Genomic DNA, 18502 nt, shown 5'->3' with positions numbered 1-18502 from the left:
TTTAAAGGGATATAAAAAAAAAAAACACGTATTTACATACAGTGTGTATATATATATATATATATATATATATATATATATATATATATATATATATCTATCTAATAATAGGTCTAACATGTTACACAGAAACAATTATTTGTGTATTAATCTTGCATATAAAAACTAGTACCTCCAAAATGTTACAAAATAATCCATTTAGTTACCTTTGTGGAATGCCCCCTATTTATCTTGTGTTTAGTTTGATATTCAAGGGACACTGCAGTGTAGTAATTTCTCTACTGTGTCCCCAATTAGCAATTTTACATGCTGGAGTGTAGTAATTTGTTTACAAATGGCGCCTTTATTTTATTTAAATTGGCTGCTTGTGCCTCTTTGAAACCGCCACAAATACTAAAAATGTAAATGCTGCAGTATTGGTTATGGAAACAAGAGACAGCAGCAGACATTTGACTCCTAGTGGGGGGCAGCCCATTTGTAATGGTGCTCCTGATGCAACTTAAAGGGACAGTAAATACATGTTAGTCATACTGATGTATTTTAAATTAAAAAATTAGGCTTAGAATAATATGTTGATATATTTTTACAATTATTAGTTGTGTAAATATTGAAAATTATACATGTAAATGTTTAGTTTCTATAGAGTAATGGGCTCCTCCATGTTTGAACTAGTTTTCTATTTACCTCTACACAAACAAGGCTGTGCGGAAACCCTTTTGGATAATCCTATGCTGCACACATCCTTGTTTGAAAGTCTATTGCCTATTTTTATATCGGTCCCTAATTCTCCTCAGCAGGAAGGATAGCTAATGAGAAGATTAAAAAATGGCAGCACCTATTACTTTATAGAAAGTTGTGAAGAGGTTGAATTACAGGAAAATGGGACAAAATAAATAATGAAAGTATATTTCAAAGATGTTTTGTTGTAACTATACATAATTAAACATTTTACATTACAATTCCATACTGTTAAATATCCTTTTAATACAATGAACTATTATCAACTGCTTTCCTGAGTGTGATGGATGGATGCAAAGGTGTCATAGGAAATTCATTAAAGCAATTTGATTTCTGGAAGTGATTTAGTGAGTTTATGAAGTAATAATACATTTCATGTTCCAATAAGCTATGTCACCAATACACCAGTCAATGTTTATTTTAAAGGGGGGAAAAGGTCAAAATTGAACTGTGCGTGTATGCATTTCAGTTTTGAATAGAAACATTTCTGCAATATATTTAATTTCGCTAAAATGCTTCTAGTAAAAGTTATTTTTGTTTCCGCGGCATATGCAAGTATGTCACATGTGACTAGATGATCAGGATTCAGGCATCATGCTTGCTCAGAGAGCTGGCAGTGGTCTGTATTGCATCCGTGAAGATGTCCTACAAGCTACTGTGCTGGTGCACAGGGCACTCACTGCATATGTGTGTATGTTGTTGAAAACGGTAATAACTGGAAGCACTTTTGCTAATGGTAGTATATTGCAAAAAAATGCTAATTTAAATGCACCCATGCACTCTTCATTTTTTTTTTTTTTTCTATCCCTTTAAACTTTTTATATTCAGTGTGTACAATTAAAAGAAAGCTTTATAAATTTACATCTTTTTTTCTTTTTTTTTTTTTTTCTATACTTTGTTGAAACTTTGCTTTTGTCCATGTGGCACAGTGATGTATGCTAAGGATAATGCACATGTCTTAAAGGATTACTTAACCCAATTTTTTTTCTTTCATGATTCAGATAGAGCATGCAACATTCTAATTTACTCCTAATATCAAATTTTCTTCATTCTCTTGCTATCGTTATTTGAAAAAGAAGGCATCTAAGCAAAGGAGCCAGCCAATTTTTGGTTCAGATCTCTGGACAGCACTTGTTTGTTTGGGTGCATTTAGCCACTAATCGGCATGCACAACCCAGGTTGTGAACTAAAAATGGTCCGGCTTCTAAACTTACATTCTTGCTTTTCAAATAAAGATAGCAAGAGAATGAAGAAAAATTGATAAAAGGAGTAAATTAGAAACTTGCTTAAAATTGCATGCTCTATCTGAATCGTGAAAGAAAAAAATGTGGGTTCAGTGTCCTTTTAACAACGTACTATCACACCTTGCCCAGGTAGGGTGTTTTTATTATTTAAACATGGCTTGTTAGGGCTCATTTGAGACTAAGATTGAGAGTTTTTAAATCCTGTATGTTTTTGGCATCCTAAACTCAAAAGCATTTTAGTACTATGTATGTGTGTATGTATATATGTGTGTATGTATATATGTGTGTATATATATATATATATGTGTGTATATATGTATATATATATATATATATGTGTATATATATATATATATATATATATATATATATATATATATATATATATATATATATATATATATAATGAATTATAGAGGGGGAAAAATGTATATAAGGAATAGTCCTAGTTTCTTAAAAAGTCATAGGGAATCCTCCCCATACAAAGGGTCTTCAGCTCAGCCACTAATCAGCATGCACAACCCAGGTTGTGAACTAAAAATGGTCCGGCTTCTAAACTTACATTCTTGCTTTTCAAATAAAGATAGCAAGAGAATGAAGAAAAATTGATAAAAGGAGTAAATTAGAAACTTGCTTAAAATTGCATGCTCTATCTGAATCATTAAAGTGTCCCTTTAAACACTATTGAAACAGTGTTATGCTCAAAACACATGCACACTCTTGAGCCTAATTTTGTAGGCTCTCATTGAAGCACCTAGGTTACAACCTCATAGCCAGTCTTCTATTACCAGAGCAATAACTGTATTCGTGTTCTGGTAGATAAAGTCATAACAATAAAAGTAACTTTATTTTTCTATATCCACAATTATTTTCAGTTTAATAACATATTTATTTTTTTACACAACACAGTGGCTGATGGATTCCTTTTGAACTAACTGCTAAAAACATGAAAACGCAGTTCATGGCAACCAAGTGGTAGAAAAGAAACGTTGAATTATTTATGTAATGTGTACTCACTATCTACTTAAATTATTTGTGTTTCCTTGTTCAATACAGTTCAATAAACCTTTCTGGACCAAAGCTGTAACATGACACAGTATTTTAAGTCTGAGCAATAATAAACCAGGTCATCAAGGGTTGCCATCCAGCCATTACTTTTAACCCTTTCATGACATAGGCAATTGTCCAAGTTCTGAATGTAAATAAAACCTAGAATTTCAACTATATGTCTGTTCAACCATAATTTACTTCTTTCATATTAAGTGAACCCACACTTATTATATATTGCTTTTTAGAGGACAGATAAGGCTTTCTTTTCACATCAAATATTTATTTCTAAACTATAATTTTATCTGAAAAAATTCTAAGTAGGTGTGAGTAATTAAGAAACGTTGTTTGCCAAACGATTTTATTGTGAATATCATCATCCTGATAGACATTACTGCAATAAAACACCCGTATTGGTGTTCAGCGATGTACTGCCTTGATTTTCTGGGCCTATGTCATCTTTGAGACATTATGTCAGCCCAGGAATGAAAATTAACCCATCATGGCATACCATTTGCAAAAGTAGACAACCCAGAGAATTTCAAAAAGGTTATGTCTCATCTTTATGCGAAGCCCCTTCGTCACAACACATGACCTGGCGAAATGTAGTGGTCATATATATATATTTTTATATGTAGAGATAATTTATTTAGCATATATTTTTTTTTTAATTAGAATGCATTATTTGCAAATTATTTCACTCATAACCAATTAGCATTATATAAAAAACAGAATTTATGCTTACCTGATAAATTACTTTCTCCAACGGTGTGTCCGGTCCACGGCGTCATCCTTACTTGTGGGATATTCTCTTCCCCAACAGGAAATGGCAAAGAGTCCCAGCAAAGCTGGTCACATGATCCCTCCTAGGCTCTGCCCACCCCAGTCATTCGACCGACGGACAGGAGGAAATATATATAGGAGAAACCATATGATACCGTGGTGACTGTAGTTAGAGAAAATAATTCATCAGACCTGATTAAAAAACCAGGGCGGGCCGTGGACCGGACACACCGTTGGAGAAAGTAATTTATCAGGTAAGCATAAATTCTGTTTTCTCCAACATTGGTGTGTCCGGTCCACGGCGTCATCCTTACTTGTGGGAACCAATACCAAAGCTTTAGGACACGGATGAAGGGAGGGAGCAAATCAGGTCACCTAAATGGAAGGCACCACGGCTTGCAAAACCTTTCTCCCAAAAATTGCCCCAGAAGAAGCAAAAGTATCAAATTTGTAAAATTTGGCAAAAGTGTGCAGTGAAGACCAAGTCGCTGCCTTACATATCTGGTCAACAGAAGCATCGTTCTTGAAGGCCCATGTGGAAGCCACAGCCCTAGTGGAGTGAGCTGTGATTCTTTCAGGAGGCTGCCGTCCGGCAGTCTCATAAGCCAATCGGATAATGCTTTTAAGCCAAAAGGAAAGAGAGGAAGAAGTCGCTTTTGACCTCTCCTTTTACCAGAATAAACAACAAACAAGGAAGATGTTTGTCTGAAATCTTTAGTAGCCTCTAAATAGAATTTTAGAGCACGGACTACGTCCAAATTGTGTAACAAACGTTCCTTCTTTGAAACTGGATTCGGACACAAAGAAGGTACAACTATCTCCTGGTTAATATTTTTGTTGGAAACAACTTTCGGAAGAAAACCAGGCTTAGTATGCAAAACCACCTTATCTGCATGGAACACCAGATAGGGCGGAGAACACTGCAGAGCAGATAACTCTGAAACTCTTGTAGCAGAAGAAATTGCAACCAAAAACAAAACTTTCCAAGATAATAACTTAATATCTACGGAATGTAAGGGTTCAAACGGAACCCCTTGAAGAACTGAAAGAACTAGATTTAGACTCCAGGGAGGAGTCAAAGGTCTGTAAACAGGCTTGATCCTAACCAGAGCCTGAACAAATGCTTGAACATCTGGCACAGCTGCCAGTCTTTTGTGAAGTAAAACAGATAACGCAGAGATCTGTCCCTTCATAGAACTTGCAGATAATCCTTTCTCCAAACCTTCTTGTAGAAAGGATAGAATCTTAGGAATTTTTATCTTGTTCCATGGGAATCCTTTAGAACACACCAACAGATATATTTTATCCATATTTTATGGTAAATTTTTCTAGTTACAGGCTTTCTAGCCTGAATCAGAGTATCTATTACAGAATCTGAAAACCCATGCTTTGATAAAATCAAGCGTTCAATCTCCAAGCCGTCAGTTGGAGGGAAACCAGATTCGGATGTTCGAATGGACCCTGAACAAGAAGGTCCTGTCTCAAAGGTAGCTTCCATGGTGGAGCCGATGACATATTCACCAGGTCTGCATACCAAGTCCTGCGTGGCCACGCAGGAGCTATCAAGATCACAGAGGCCCTCTCCTGATTGATCCTGGCTACCAGCCTGGGGATGAGAGGAAACGGTGGGAATACATAAGCTAGGTTGAAGGTCCAAGGTGCTACTAGTGCATCTACTAGGGTCGCCTTGGGATCCCTGGATCTGGACCCGTAGCAAGGAACCTTGAAGTTCTGACGAGACGCCATCAGATCCATGTCTGGAATGCCCCATAATTGAGTTATTTGGGCAAAGATTTCCGGATGGAGTTCCCACTCCCCCGGATGGAATGTCTGACGACTCAGAAAATCCGCTTCCCAATTTTCCACTCCTGGGATGTGGATCGCAGACAAGTGGCAGGAGTGATCCTCCGCCCATTGAATTATCTTGGTCACTTCTTTCATCACCAGGGAAGTCCTTGTTCCCCCCTGATGATTGATATATGCAACGGTCGTCATTTTGTCTGACTGAAACCTTATGAATTTGGCCTTTGCTAGTTGAGGCCAAGCTCTGAGAGCATTGAATATCGCTCTCAGTTCCAGAATGTTTATCGGGAGAAGAGACTCTTCCCGAGACCATAGACCCTGAGCTTTCAGGGATTCCCAGACTGCGCCCCAGCCCACTAGGCTGGCGTCGGTCGTGACAATGACCCACTCTGGTCTGCGGAAGCTCATTCCCTGTGACAGATTGTCCAGGGTCAGCCACCAACGGAGTGAATCTCTGGTCTTTTGATCTACTTGAATCGTCGGAGACAAGTCTGTATAATCCCCATTCCACTGTCTGAGCATGCACAGTTGTAATGGTCTTAGATGAATTCGTGCAAAAGGAACTATGTCCATTGTTGCAACCATCAATCCTATTACTTCCATGCACTGCGCTATGGAAGGACGAGGAACAGAATGAAGTACTTGACAAGAGCTTAGAAGTTTTGATTTTCTGACCTCTGTCAGAAAAATCCTCATTTCTAAGGAATCTATTATTGTTCCCAAGAAGGGAACTCTTGTTGACGGGGACAGAGAACTTTTTTCTTTGTTCACCTTCCATCCGTGAGATCTGAGAAAGGCTAGGACGATGTCCGTATGAGCCTTTGCTTTTGACAGGGACGACGCTTGAATCAGGATGTCGTCCAAGTAAGGTACTACTGCAATGCCCCTTGGTCTTAGAACCGCTAGAAGGGACCCTAGTACCTTTGTGAAAATCCTTGGAGCAGTGGCTAATCCAAATGGAAGTGCCACAAACTGGTAATGCTTGTCCAGAAAAGCGAACCTTAGGAACTGATGATGTTCCTTGTGGATAGGAATATGTAGGTACGCATCCTTTAAATCCACGGTAGTCATAAATTGATTTTCCTGGATAGTAGGTAGGATCGTTCGAATAGTTTCCATTTTGAACGATGGTACCCTGAGAAATTTGTTTAGGATCTTTAGATCCAAAATTGGTCTGAATGTTCCCTCTTTTTTGGGAACTATGAACAGATTGGAATAAAATCCCATTCCTTGTTCTCTTATTGGAACTGGATGTATCACTCCCATCTTTAACAGGTCTTCTACACAATGTAAGAATGCCTGTCTCTTTATTTGGTTTGAAGATAATTGAGACCTGTGGAACCTTCCCCTTGGGGGTAGTTCCTTGAATTCCAGGAGATAACCTTGAGAAACTATTTCTAGCGCCCAAGGATCCTGAACATCTCTTGCCCAAGCCTGAGCAAAGAGAGAAAGTCTGCCCCCCACTAGATCCGGTCCCGGATCGGGGGCTATCCCTTCATGCTGTTTTGGTAGCAGTGGTAGGCTTCTTGGCCTGCTTACCCTTGTTCCAGCCTTGCATTGGTTTCCAGGCTGGTTTGGGTTGTGAAGTATTACCCTCTTGCTTAGAGGATACAGAATTAGAGACTGGTCCGTTTCTGCGAAAGGGACGAAAATTAGGCTTATTATTAGCCTTAAAAGACCTATCCTGTGGGAGGGCGTGGCCCTTTCCCCCAGTGATGTCTGAAATAATCTCTTTCAAATCAGGTCCAAATAATGTTTTACCTTTGAAAGGAATGTTAAGCAATTTTGTCTTGGAAGACACATCCGCTGACCAAGACTTTAGCCAAAGCACTCTGCGCGCCACGACAGCAAACCCTGAATTTTTCGCCGCTAATCTAGCTAATTGCAAAGCGGCATCTAAAACAAAAGAGTTAGCCAATTTAAGTGCTTGAACTCTGTCCATAACCTCCTCATACGAAGATTCTTTACTGAGCGATTTTTCTAGTTCCTCGAACCAGAAACACGCTGCCGTAGTGACAGGAACAATGCATGAAATTGGTTGTAGAAGGTAACCTTGCTGTACAAAAATCTTTTTAAGCAAACCCTCTAATTTCTTATCTGATGGTACAGACATGTTAAACAGGCTTAAACTTGTCAACAAAGCACAAAAACGTTTTAAAATAAAACCGTTACTGTCACTTTAAATTTCAAACTGAAAACACTTTATTACTGAATGTGTGAAAAAGTATGAAGGAATTGTTCAAAATTCACCAAAATTTCACCACAGTGTCTTAAAGCATTAAAAGTATTGCACACCAAATTTCAGAGCTTTAACCCTTAAATTAACGGAACCGGAGCCGTTTTTACATTTAACCCCTATACAGTCCCAGAATGAGGCTCTGTCTATAACTAGAAAGGCCCCCATCTGAAAAAGGTGTCCAACACAGTGCCTGCCGTTTTTCTAAACGTTCCCCAAGATTATAATATCAATAATTAGTTAGAATCTGCATAATATGCCTAGTAAAGCAATTGTTTTAGCCTAGAAAAATGTCTACCAGTTTTTAAGCCCTTTTTGAAGCCCTTTATTCTTTTATGTTTAACTAAGAAAATGGCTTACCGGTCCCCATGAGGGGAAATGACAGCCTTCCAGCATTACATGGTCTTGTTAGAAATATGGCTAGTCATACCTTAAGCAGAAAAGACTGCTAACTGTTTCCCCCAACTGAAGTTACTTCATCTCAACAGTCCTGTGTGGAAACAGCAATCGATTTTAGTTACTGTCTGCTAAAATCATCTTCCTCTTACAAACAGAAATCTTCATCCTTTTCTGTTTCAGAGTAAATAGTACATACCAGCACTATTTTAAAATAACAAACACTTGATAGAAGAATAAAACTACATTTAAACACCAAAAAACTCTTAACCATCTCCGTGGAGATGTTGCCTGTGCAACGGCAAAGAGAATGACTGGGGTGGGCGGAGCCTAGGAGGGATCATGTGACCAGCTTTGCTGGGACTCTGCCATTTCCTGTTGGGGAAGAGAATATCCCACAAGTAAGGATGACGCCGTGGACCGGACACACCAATGTTGGAGAAAAGAAGTGTATTTTTGATCATCCATGCCCTAGTTCTCCTAATTTACAGAAAATATTAATCTCTAACAGTTTCAAGAAGAACAATACATTCCTATTAACTGATCACTGTATCCCTTCCATATTATTGAATTTTGAAAACATTAAAATTACCTTTGCATTGATAACAATTTTTTTTTCATGACTGAAGGATTCAAACTCTTTACATAGATCCTAATGTAATTAAAATAGCTTTATTAAACTGTTTGACAGTACAAAGTATTTCACATTACAATCATGTTTCGACCATTTTGCCGTCTGGCACTGTCCAATTTGTACATAACATACAAAATCCTGGCCATGCTTATAACCTGTGCTCATTTCAGCAGTCCAAATGAGATCAAGGTCTTGTTTCTAAGTAAGCTCAAGAGTTTTTGTTTTCTTATTTCTATATTAACATAATAGGACATTTTTGTACAGATAATCTGTATCTTAACTACGTATAAACATTACAAAAGCTGAAAAGGAAGTAAAATGTGATTCCTGAGCAATGAAAACAAAACAAAAAAACTCCACTCTCTCACCACTTCCTCCCCTCCTGCAGTAGTCCACCCCATCTGGGCCTGGTTGTTTATACCCAAGACTCCTGTGAGGTTCCCCTTCCATGTTTGTACCATGTATTCATGAACTTCTACTCTCCCATCTTTTAAATATCTGAATTTTTCTATACGTAGGAGTCATTCCACTTGCGATTTCCACTTCTCAGCTGTTCAGAACAATAGGAGACCTCCAATTTTTGGGTATCAGCATTTTTGCACTATTCAACTAAAAAAAAAGTAGGTCTTGTCTGTGCCTATCCCTCAGTTTAGGGAGTGCGTGAAACAACAGTGTTTGAGGGCGGTTAAAAACTATTTTATTCAACTTAGTGCCTATGATTCCGAGAATTCCCAACCAGTAGTCCTTTATTTTATCGCATCCCCACCAGATGTGTGTAAGTGTGCTTGTTTCTCCACATCCCCTCCAGCACTTGCCATCTGAATTTTTGTATATCGCTCTGAGTTTCTGGGGAGTGAGGTACCATCTTGCTAGAAACTTATAGTTCATTTCTAAAATTTTGGCAGAGACAGAAGATCTCGTGTGGTTTATAAATGTTTTATTCCAATCCTCGTTAGAAATGTTTATATCTAGTTCTACATTCCACTTTAGGGTGTATGAGGGAGGAGTATTGTCATTTCTATTTAAAAGTAACCTGTATGTGAGTGACATCAAATGCTTAGGTAGTGGGTTTAAGAGGAAACCTTTTGAATATGGTGAGATCTTTTAGGAGCTTTGTTTTGTGTATGTGGGTATCAAGATAATGCCTAATTTGAGCATAAGTGAACCAGGAGATACATATACTGGATTCCTGTAGTTCAGCAAGGGTTTTTGCTTTATTTCCTGTTGTGAAATGATAAAATAGTTGAGTGTTTGTCGGAGCGTGTATGGTTTGCTAGTAGGCAATTCTGGGTTGCCTAGAAGGGGTGTGAGCGGCGAATAGTCAGACGATATATGTTGGTGTGTAGCTAGAATTTTCTGCCATTGAGAATAGAACTAACTTGGGGTAATTACCTAATATCTTGTGTCTAGATTTAGAAGGCAACCAGAGAGCCTAGGTTGTCAACGCTGAGAAGGTCATATTTTATTTGTATGCGTTTTTCACACAAACACTGCACTTTGGCTGTTTTCTGTCATCATCCTTATATGTTTTGCTGCTATAAAACACATATGTGTTTGGCAATGTCGTACGAGTACATCAGTACCCCCATGTACAGGTTTTATGGGGTTTACAGAAGGTACAGGACCAAATATGGGCCTTTTACCATTTATATCATCCTTAATATGTTTTACTGCCATAAAACACTGATTTTTGTGTTCAGCCATGTTCCATGAGTACAAAGATACCCCCCATGTACAGGTTTTATGGGATTTCAGGAAGATGCAGGGCCAAATATGGGGCCTGCCCATTTACATGGAAATTTGGCACATTGATTTTCTGGACCTATCTTGCCTTTGAGACAGTATGGCAGCCCAGGAATGAAAATTACCCCCCCCCCTCATGGCATACCATTTGTAAAAGTAGACATCCCAGGGTATTTCAAAAGTGCTATATCCAGTCTTTAGTTACAACACCTGGCCAAATATAGTGGTCATATATTTTTATTTGCGTTTTTCACACAAACACTGAACTTTTGCTATTTGGATCATCATCATCCTTATGTTTTACTTCTATAACACACCCATATTTGTGTTCAGTGATGTCCCATGAGTACAAAAATACCCCCCATGCACAAGTTTTATTTGGTTTTAGGAAGTTACAGGGCCCAACATGGAGCCTGCCCATTTACATGGAAATATGGCACATTGATTTTATGGACCTATGTTTGCTTTGAGGCAGTGTGGCAGCCCAGGAATGAAAATTACCCCCCCTTCATGACGTATCATTTGCAAAAGTTTGATAACTCAGGATATTCTAAAAGGAGTATTTTTAGTTGTTTTGTATGGTTAATTTATCATGACCTTAGTGGATGGGCTTAAAGGGACAGTACACTGTAAAACTGTTTTTATATTAATGTATTTTCAATTACTTGTTATTCCAGTTTAAAATGTATGAAAATTTGCATTTTCGGGTTTATTTGTGTATATGAAGTAGCTGGTTTTGTGCTTTTAATCTACAGCCTATTACAATGGTTTGAGCTTCAGGTAATATATCTCATTATGTTATTGCTTTGTGCACACACAATTGCTTCCATATCCTTTATTTGTCTGGAAAACGTAAGCTCAATACATAGAGAGAACAATGGAAAATGATCATGTTATTAACTATCCTGCACCCCACTGGGAGTGTCATTTCTTCTGCTGGCTGTGTTTATTTAGGCTATTCAATAGCTGAGACTCCAGTATCAAAACTTTCAGTATAGGTTGGGATACCACAAGCTAAATCAGCTATTTCAAAGGCCAAAATAGGGGTAAAGGAGCTAATTGTAAACAATTTAATACATTCCAGCAGGTAAAATGGATCATTGGGAAGAATTTAAATGGGAGAAATGTTTTGGGTGAACTGTCCCTTTAACATATAAAGGGGCAGGACAAGGTCAGGGGGTCCATGAAGTTAGGAATAGATAATAATTAAATAAATTAGGAGCAAATAGAGATTGCTTTCAATTAAAAGTTTAACTCTGTGTGATATTCTAAAGCAAACAGTGATACAGAGGCCAGGTCGAGAGGGACAGTCAGGGCAGTGATGTGCGGTGAGGACAGAGACTGGTGAGGCATTGGTTATGATACGTCTGAGAAACACATATATAAACCTGACAGAGGCAGTTTAAATTTACGATTAAATTGGCAGGTTGTAGGTCAAATTTACTGCTATTATTAAATTTGCTTAATTCTCTTGCTGTCCTTTGTTGAAGGTATGCACTACTGGGTGTTAACTAAACATATTAAATGAGCCAATGACGAGGCATATATGGACAGCCACCAATCAGCAGCTCGCTTCAAGTAGTATATTGCTTCTACTGAGCCTACATAGGTATGCTTTTCAAAGGATACCAAAAGAAAAAGGCAAATTAGATAACAGAAGTAAAATGTTAAGTTGTTTAATATTGTATGTTCTATCTAAAACATGAAATCAAATTTTTGTGTTGAATGCTCCTTTAACGTTTTAAAACAAATTAACATCCTTTTTACTGCAGCTATTCTCCAGTAGTCAAACTCAACCCACCTATTGCCTTATTTGGAGAAGTTAATTTGGGCTTTATTCTTCAGACAACAAGGCTAGCTACTGTCATGCAGTTAGTATAAAGAGTTTTGCAGCTGTTATTCTCTAAAGCCAATTAGGGACATATATGTAGCAAGGTTAGCCTTGAGAAGTCAGCAATCTCCATTCCATGTTCTGATAATTCGAATTTTCTCAATATTCAGTGCTAAATTACAGGTGAAAGGGGGCAAAATAAATAATGAAAATATATTGTAAAGTTGTTTCATTATTGATAACAAGAAAGAAATGCTTTTGTTTAGCTCTATGAAGAATATCACACATGAGGTAAGGGGCAGACAACGTGTAACTGAATAAGTGACATGAAACAGTAACACAGTGTGATTAAGCACAGCTACTGCAATATAAACATAGGGTCTACAGTTTATTTTACTATAACAGGTTTCCTATAAATTTGCCTTCTGTTGCCCAGAAGAAAAAGATTAGACACCCACCAATTGACATAACTTAATTCCAAAACATGTGCCCCATTCCCATGTTTATTACGTATAACTGGAGATTAGCTCATGTTTAACCCTGTGAGCAGAGGAATTATTAGGTAAGCTCCTATTGGTGAATAAAAAGCAGCCCTAAATAAATTTGAAGACCAGCCCCATATTCAGTCAAGTCTGTAGAATTCTAAATATACACACACACAGTGGCAGGGAGACATTTACACAGATGCAGGGTTACACACACACACAGAGGCAGGGTGGCGCACACACACAGTGGTAGGGTGACAGACACACAAGCAGGGTGACACACACACAGAGGCAGGGTGGCGCATACACACAGTGGTAGGGTGACACACAGAGGCAAGGTGACACAGACACACAGGCAGGGTTACACACACAGAGGCAGGGTGGCGCATACACACAGTGGTAGGGTGACACACAGAGGCAAGGTGACACAGACACACAGGCAGGGTTACACACACAGAGGCAGGGTGGCGCACACACACACAGTGGCAGGTAGACATTCACAGATGCAGGGTGACAGACACACAGAGGCAGAGATGCACCTTGCAAGTTATTCCTCCCCTTACTTTAATTTCAATCAGCTCACCCAGCACCTTTGCATGCTCATTTAGATGCTGCATTTGTTGACTGCAGGGGTAACTATTGCTCCTGAGACAGTAAGTTCTCCAGGAACTGCTCAATCACGTACTGCCTTGTCTCAGCAAAATAGCAGATAAGATAACGTTCAACACAGCTTCTAAAAGCAGCATCATCACCCTTACTGCCCATCTCCTACTGTAGCCTGCGCGCGCCGCAATATGTTTACAATTTAGCATACTTATAAATACATATTAAAGATTTAAGGCAGTAGTGGCATAGCTTGAGACACCTGTTTTGCTTGAACTCACATTAGCATAGATGAGGTGCCATTGGGCATCCACAGAAATTTTTCCGGGTTGGGGGGAATAAAATACCCTAAGTATAATAATGCTCATAAGTTTACATACCCTGGCAGAATTTATGATTTCTTGGCCATTTTTCTGAGAATATGAATGATAACATAAAAACTTTTCTTTCACTCATGGTTAGTGCTCGGCGGCTGAAGCTATTTATTATCAATCAACTGTGTTTACTCTTTTTAAATCCTAATGACAACAGAAACTACCCAAATACCCAGGGTATGTAAACTTTGAGGACTGACTATATTTGGCCTATGGGGAAATTTCAATTTAGTGTCCCTGGTATAGTAAGTTGACATTAACAAAACAAATGCAAAATGTAAAGATGCAGTAGTGCAGGTTAACACCACTTAAAGTGAATGTAAAGTTTCACATCAAGTAGTGCCCGGTTTTTAAAAATACTATTATTATTACTACTTGTGAGTTAAATAATTCCCGGTGTTACTATTCCAGGTTATCTGGAATTTAATATTCTACAGTGACACAAAATCAACAACTTTTTTTTTTTTTTGTATGTATTTTTTTTTTACTTAAAGTGAATGTAAAGTTTCATCAAGTAGTGCCCGTTTTTTAAAAATACTATTAAAAGCAGGGGCACATTTATTGCTGAAACTTTACATTGCACCATATTTGCAGAAATACTTACCTCTTCGTCTTGAACGTCGATCCAGCCCGTCGCAAGCCTCTTCCTACGTCAGCAATGACGATTCCGGCATCCTCCAATCACGGCTCCCCCCCCCCCCCCCAAGGGAAGCATTGCCTAAAGCAGCGCCATGATTGGAGGATGCCGGAATTGTCATTTCCGTTGTAGAAAGAGGCTTGCGACAGGCTGGAGCGGCTTTCAAGACGAAGAGGTAAGTATTTCTGCAAATATGGTGCAATGTAAAGTTTCATCAATGAAAGTGCCCCTGTTTTTAATAGTATTTTTAAAAAACGGGCACTACTTGATGAAACTTTACATTCACTTTAAGTAAAAAAAAAAATACATACAAAAAAAAAGTTGTTGATTTTGTGTCACTGTAGAATATTAAATTCCAGATAACCTGGAATAGTAACACCGGGAATTATTTAACACGCAAGGGAAAACTATATTTAAAAGATTCATTAAATAGAGAGCAGACATACAGGATTATACTTAAAGCCTAATGATGAAAAACTTGCCCTCATGAAAAAAAAAAAGGTTTATATTGCAATGTGTTTCTCCTTCACATCCAGAAACTGCATAGCAAGATTAGCTAAAAATGTATTTTCTAATATTCTTTGTGGGACCTCACAGTACTGACTAGTAGAAAAGCTTTAGATCATCAGGCAACTGGTCACACACATACAGACTTTGATACACACACGGTGTGACACTAAGATAGGTATGCAAAGGGGGAAACACACAGAGTAACCTTTACAACTGGAACACACTGGGTTATTTTATCTTCTCACACATGGGTCAAATACACACATATCCAGGGTCACATCTATACACAGCATTGCTTTTTCACATCACATTTAAATAAATGGACATATATACAGGGGACACATACATAGGGTCATAAATAATACCATATTTACAGATGTCGACACTTCTACACAGATTATCACATATAACAGGTGCCATTTACACAGAAAGACTCTCATGCAATCATACTTACAAACAGGGTCCTAATTATCGTAAAAAATAAAATTTGCATCATATGGGGATGCATACACATTACACAATCATATTTACACACCAAAGTAACATTACACACAGGGACACAGCTACAAACCCCATATAATATGTAATCGGAAGACACAAAGATGCACATATAATATTTATAGACACCAAAGTATATTATATATATATATATATATACACACACATATACATACAGTATATTATCTGATAGTTGCATGTTAGGCTTTTCTTATGGCTACCAAACGCTTTAACCTGGAGTTTCAGATTTTTAGCAGCAGTAACAAAAAAGAGCAGGATAACAATAGGCAGTGCTGATATTCACAAACATACTGGTAGATCACTGAAAGATAACCCCAATAGCATCCTGAACAGCTGTCTTCCCAGCCTTTCATATAGAGTTGCACCTTGCTGCAACCCATACAATGATAAGGCTGGGAACCTTCAATTATAGATGAGGAACAATCTCTACAACGTAAAAGGGAGAAAGTCTGTGAATAAACTGCAGCTTACCCTTTTAAACATTCAGAGCAGTGAGATCTAAGTTTTGCAGCTATTTCCTGGACTACTGACACAGGCGACCCCCGCCTACTGACTTGCTGAGGTTCCTCCGGTGTTCTGTTGAGAAACTTCGAAAACTCCAATCTGACATCACTTCCGGTGACTCTTCTATTTTCACTATCTGTTTTGCCTGTCTTCGGGGGCGCACCGCCGATCCTCTGGCATACACCCCAAGTAAACCCTGGGGAATGAGGTTTACAAGGGGGGCATAGCCCCCTTGAACCCCACAGGCGGAGGCAAAATAGATAGTGAAGATAAGCGATTACAGTGCCCATCTAATTGGCTGTGAATCCTGTCACTCACTGAGACTCAAACCAATCAGATGTATGGAATCACCGGAAGTGACATCAGATTGGAGTTTTTGATGAATTGGAGTTCTCGTAGAACAAGGGTGCTAGAAAAACAGGCAGAGGCACCGCGCAGCAGATCAAAAAAGTCTTCGGCTTGAGGTTTTTTCAAGCATATATGTTAGCATATATTGATGGCTTTATGTTGTTATCCCACCCAGAGATGCAGCCTATTATGAGCCACTCTGATCTATGCACAGGGCTGCATCATCTGTGCCCCTGTACCAACGCTCATTGCACAAATATTAACGGCACCCCCTACTGACTCCCATGGAGGTATCTGAATGGGAATGGACATGACTCCTGCTCAGAAGCAGACAACTCATTGCAAAGATTAAAATGCTGCACAGGTTGGGGAGTGTGTGAGTAGCCATAATTCCTTGCAATGAGCTGTCTGCTGAGCAGGAGTCAAGTCCGTTCCCATGCTGGTACCTCAACTATGCTTATGTGAGTTCCTTCAAAAAACAGGTGTTTCAAGCTGTCCCACTACCTTCTCCTGCAATGGTTACACAGCCCCAGTATCAAGTTGTTTTAATGTGCAAAAGGCTTACCTTGCTTTCAGTTCTTCTTGACATTCTGAGATTCTTCCTCTGCTGCTCTCAGCTGCTCCGCCTCTTCCTGTCTCACTGACCACTCTGGTCATAGTTACCCCTGCAGTCAACAAAGGCAGCATCTCAATGAGCATGCAAAGGTGTGAACATGACTGGGTAGTGACAAGAAGCAGCTATGGGAGTTGCCTAAATTGGGGGTTAATGCGGCACTCTTAGTTTATACTAAGCAGCTGATGGCGCTGGTGCTTGTGGTTCCTAGCCGCCCATGTTACATATTGCGCAGTGGAGGGAGGCAGACCTAGTCATTACTTCTCTCTATAGATTTGTATACAAAAAAAGTTATACACAAAAAAAACAACTTTTTTATTTATAATTCTGTTCCCATATGACAGGTGAGGTTTTGCCTCACCTGACTGCACATCCCTGAGTCAGGGCAATGGTAACTTGAATCTTTACTCATTCCTTTTTTTATAGCAGACTGTATTTTTTCTGGGCTGACTTTTTGCAGGCTGTGGGGGGGATCTTAGAGGGAAAATGCCTGCCGCCGAGTTGCTGGACATTTTCTGAATGAACTGTTGAAGGATTAGGGGTCTGGTTAAACAAAATATCAAATGTAACATTTAACAAAAAATCCAAAACAGTATAATGTTTCCCTGTGCCTGCTTTTTTGTAGAGCACATACGCATTATACACTGCGATCTGCATAATGTAAAAGGCTACTTTTTTTGTACCAGGTTCTGGTCTTTCTTTGAATTAGATATGGCTACAGGCACCGGTCAGCTAAATCTACTGCCCCTATCTTTTTGTTGTGCTCCACAATGCACTTTGGCTTTAGGACCAGTGCACATTTTCCCTTAACAGACACTGGCATTGTAGCTTCATTGTGGAGAGCATTTACAAAGTAGCTCATCGTGGCGTAAAGAATAGATCTGTGCTTGTGTAAAAATGTTCGAGCCATAAATGGTACCCTTTGTTTAGCAAGGGTAGTAGGAGATCCTACACAATTTTCCCATTTGTGCCAACTGAATCTGGGCAGCCAGGTGGATCTAAGTGGCTATCTTTACCCTGGTAGATGCAAAATGCCCTGGTCTACCCTGTACTGCATTCGCACAGTTTATAAAAATTTTACACCATAGCGGGACCTCTTGGATGGTATATATTGCTTGATAAGCAATCTCCCCTTAAATTTCATAAGTGACTCGTTAATACAAATGTGCTGGCCAGGGATGTAAATGTCTGCATATTTTTGGGAAAGGTAGTTTATCAGGGGCCTTATTTTATAAAACCTTTAATGCAAGGGGTCATTTCTGGGGAGGCACTGGGCATTATCATTAAAAAAATAAAAATAAACTGCAACTGTTCCTATCTATCAGTCTTCATAATCCCTGGAAAATTAGGGGTAGCCAGGATGGGGTTCTGGCTCTAGTAAGAACATACTGTATGCTGGGTTTCTTCACAATCCCCATTGCCAAAGTCAGGGCCCAAAACTTTTTAATCTCCGA

The 18502-nt window shown here is 38.8% G+C and overlaps 1 protein-coding gene and 1 long non-coding RNA gene across 2 annotated transcripts in view; one reads left to right on the top strand and one right to left on the bottom strand.

Annotated features, from left to right (window-relative positions):
* The window catches only part of LOC128644000 (apoptosis regulator R1), a 108703-nt gene that overhangs the window by 10920 nt on the left and 79281 nt on the right, over positions 1-18502 (top strand). The window lies entirely within an intron of this gene.
* LOC128644001 (uncharacterized) lies at positions 12285-17030 on the bottom strand. Its single transcript, XR_008399905.1, has 2 exons — positions 17001-17030; positions 12285-12627 (listed from the first exon to the last, which is right to left on the bottom strand). It is a non-coding gene; the product is annotated as an uncharacterized LOC128644001 (long non-coding RNA).

Source organism: Bombina bombina, unplaced genomic scaffold (assembly GCF_027579735.1).
Source record: "Bombina bombina isolate aBomBom1 unplaced genomic scaffold, aBomBom1.pri scaffold_666, whole genome shotgun sequence".
NCBI lineage: Eukaryota > Metazoa > Chordata > Amphibia > Anura > Bombinatoridae > Bombina > Bombina bombina.
The sequence above is the reverse complement of the archived record's forward strand: the minus strand, read 5'-3'. Positions and strand labels throughout refer to the sequence as shown.